Below are 3,425 nucleotides of genomic sequence, written 5' to 3'. Positions count from 1 at the left end.
GTTTAGTTTCTTTTGTTTTATATTATAACTCATTGCAATTTCTGCTTTATGTCCCTTGTAAAGGGACTCAAGGACTGAGCAAAGGAAATCTATTTTCTCTTTTATATGACAACTCATAAAACATACAATAAGTGTGTTTGTCTCCTGCAAAATAAATATATTCACTTTTAGCAAACAATTATGTGCAGAATGGTTTTAAGTTCCTTAAAGATTCTGATAATTTTCCTTTGCATACCTGTGAAGCCTTGGGAAAGAAGAGCAAGAATACCCTGTAAAATGGCAAGATTTTTTCACAGGGCATGTAGTGGGTTAACACAATTCCAGGGTTCTGGCTCATATAAGTGATGATGACTTTACAGTAAGAATTAACACAGATGGGACAGAATATATCATAGAGCCACTCTGGAGATTTATTAATGATACCCAGGACAAGAGGATGTTGTTTTATAAATCTGAAGATATCAAAATGTTTCACGTTTCCAGTCTCCAAAAGTATGTGGTTATTTGAAGATTGAAAAGGAAGAACTGCTCCCTAAAGGACTAGAAGACAGGGAACAACATACAGTACATGTTCGAGAGAAGAGAGCTCCTCCAGATCCAATGAAGAATAGATGCAAGTTACTGGTGGTAGCAGACCATCGTTTTTACAAATACATGGGCAGAGGGGAAGAGAGCACAATTACAAATTACTTAATTGAACTGATTGACAGAGTTGATGACATCTATTGGAATACATCTTGGGACAATGCAGGTTTTAAAGGTTATGGCATACAGATAGAGCAGATTCATATCCTCAAGACACCTCAAGAGGCAAAACCTGTTGGAAAGCACTTTAACATGGCAAAAAGTTATCCCAATGAAGAGAAGGATGCTTGGGATGTGAAGTTGTTACTAGAGCAATTCAGCTTTGATATAGCTGAAGATGCATCAAAAGTTTGTCTTGCACATCTTTTCACATATCAAGATTTTGACATGGGAACTCTTGGATTAGCATATGTTGGATCTCCCAAAACGAACAGGCATGGAGGTGTTTGTCCATAAGCTTATTATAGCTCAGTTGGGAGAAAGAATATCTTTCTGAATAGTGGCTTGACCAGCACAAAAAATTATGGTTAAACCATCCTTACAAAGGAAACCAATCTGGCTACAACTCATGAACTGGGACACAATTTTGGAGCACAACATGATCCTGATGGTTTAGCAGAATGTGCCCCAAATGAAGATCAAGGAGGAAAATATGTTATGTATCCAATAGCTGTGAGTGGAGACCATGAGAATAATAAGATGTTTTCAAACTGCAATAAACAATCTATCTTCAAGACTATTGAAAGTAAGGCTCGGGAATGTTTTCAAGAATGAAACAACAATGTATGTGGGAATTCCAGAGTGGATAAAGGAGAAGAATGTGATCCTGGCATTATGTTTCTGAACAATGACACCTGTTGCAATGCAAACTGTACTTTGAAAAAAGGAGTTCAGTGTAGTGATAGAAATAGTCCTTGATGTAAAAATTGTCAGTTTGAGCCAGCTGGAAAAAATGCAAGCATTTATCTCTCCTTCCAAATTAGCCTGGTTAGTTCAGAGACCTATCTCTCTGCTTGGGCTCTTGAAGCTTTGTCCTTGACTTCTGCCTCTGGTTTCTTCAGCCTCCAGCCAACACCAAGGTAGAAGATTGAATGAATCTCTCTTACCTCGAAGATAGGGCTTGTAGACTTTCTTCCAGAGTGTCCTGTCTCCTAAGTCCCACAAGAAGAACTAACTCAAGCTCCAAAAGCTCCCTATATATGTGATCTCCCAAAGGTTAACTCCGCCTTCTGGAGGGAGAGGGATTCTGGGTTAGCTCCCAGAGTGCTCTCTGGCCCTAAGGGAGGTATGAATTCAGATCTCATACTAGCCCTGAACTCTCCCAAAGGTGTGAACTCCATTGAGTACTTAGATACTTATGAGGTCTCTAAACGTGTGAACACAAGCATTGTTTCTATCAGTTCCACTTACTACTTTGTTTCAGGTTCTGGCCCAAAATATCTCTTTCTAAGATCAAATCAACTCCAATGGCTTAACAGTTTGTAAAGATTCCAACACAACCTTCAGATTTGCCAATATCTTTTTCTAAAATAGAGTTTAAAATATATTTCATAATTTATCTGAGCATGGTAGAGAGTAATGAAGCTATTATTTCTTTCATCTTCATCTTCCAAGGGTGACGCTAAGATGGTGGAGTAAAACTGGGAAGCTGCTTGAGTTCTCCCAGTTTCCCTTTAAAAAAAAATCTTCTGCACAGAGACTGGAATGACAGAGCCTAGAAAGAAAAGGAATGAAACAATTTTCTGTAATGGGCCAGAACTCCGTACTCTGAAACAAGGATTCTTACAAGATGTTAACTCAGTAGAATTGATAACTCAGTGGTTATCTAGTTTAGCATGATGTTTCAGTTCTCTAGTTCAGTATAATTGAATTAATCTTACAACAAATAATGGTTCCCTAGTGATATAATGATTGACTTATACTTAGTATGATGGATGAATTTAATTGTAATAGAGTATTTAAGAGGCCAAAGTCAGACCTAGAGGGAAACTAGGACAGACTCAGAGAAGACAGAGGACTAGAGGCTGGTCTGTCCTCTTGTTTCTCCCACTGAGAAAAGGCCATCTGAAGGACCTACAGAAAGCTAGCTAAGCCCCAGACAAGGAGATATACTGTGAAGGAGACAATAAAGACTTGGACTTTATCACCTGGCTATTCTTGTGGTGATTATTCTGCTGGAATAAAGGCTGGTCCCAAGACTTCCAGAAAGCTAAACCAGAACCTTACAATTTTCTACTTCAAGATAAGGAAGAACGTCAAGAAAGGTCAGTTTCATTGGGGTGAAAGGGGTGCACAACCTAGCTCAAATAGCCCAAGAATGCCATTAGGAGGGTCTTAATCAAAATACAGATTAACATTCGAGACCTCAATAGGTCCTTGCTCAATAGAACAGTAACACCACCTGTGGGGCAGCCTCCAGGGCCCATGCAGAAGGCAAATTAACCCAGGGATCCAGAAAACAAGAGGCAGGACTACATTGGGCTACTCCCACCAGTACTATGAGCAAATCACCAAACACAAGGGATCCCTGTGCTCAAAGCTGCACAAGAAGCTTAAAACAGCACCCACTGTGCCCCAAGAACAGAGCTGACTTTAAGAAGTCATGAAATAGGAAAAAAGAAAAGAAAGAAAGAAAGCAATCAAGAAACAAAAAGAACTTTGACCATAGAAAGTTGAATGACAGTGAAGACCAAAACACCAAGGCAGAAGAGGACAAAATGCCTACATGCAAAACCTCAAAAGAGGACATGGATTGGTCTCAAACTTAAAGAGACTCCTTGAAATAGCTCATAAAAGATATTAAAAATCAAATAAGAGGAGTAGAAGAAAAAATAGGAAAA

The 3,425-nt window shown here is 38.9% G+C and overlaps 1 pseudogene; it reads left to right on the top strand.

Annotated features, from left to right (window-relative positions):
• Window positions 1–252: 252 nt before the first annotated feature.
• On the top strand, window positions 253–1,297 carry LOC100934771 (annotated as a pseudogene).
• Window positions 1,298–3,425: the final 2,128 nt, after the last annotated feature.

The sequence above is a fragment of the Sarcophilus harrisii genome, chromosome 3 (assembly GCF_902635505.1).
Source record: "Sarcophilus harrisii chromosome 3, mSarHar1.11, whole genome shotgun sequence".
NCBI classification, from domain to species: Eukaryota; Metazoa; Chordata; class Mammalia; order Dasyuromorphia; family Dasyuridae; genus Sarcophilus; species Sarcophilus harrisii.
The sequence above is the reverse complement of the archived record's forward strand: the minus strand, read 5'-3'. Positions and strand labels throughout refer to the sequence as shown.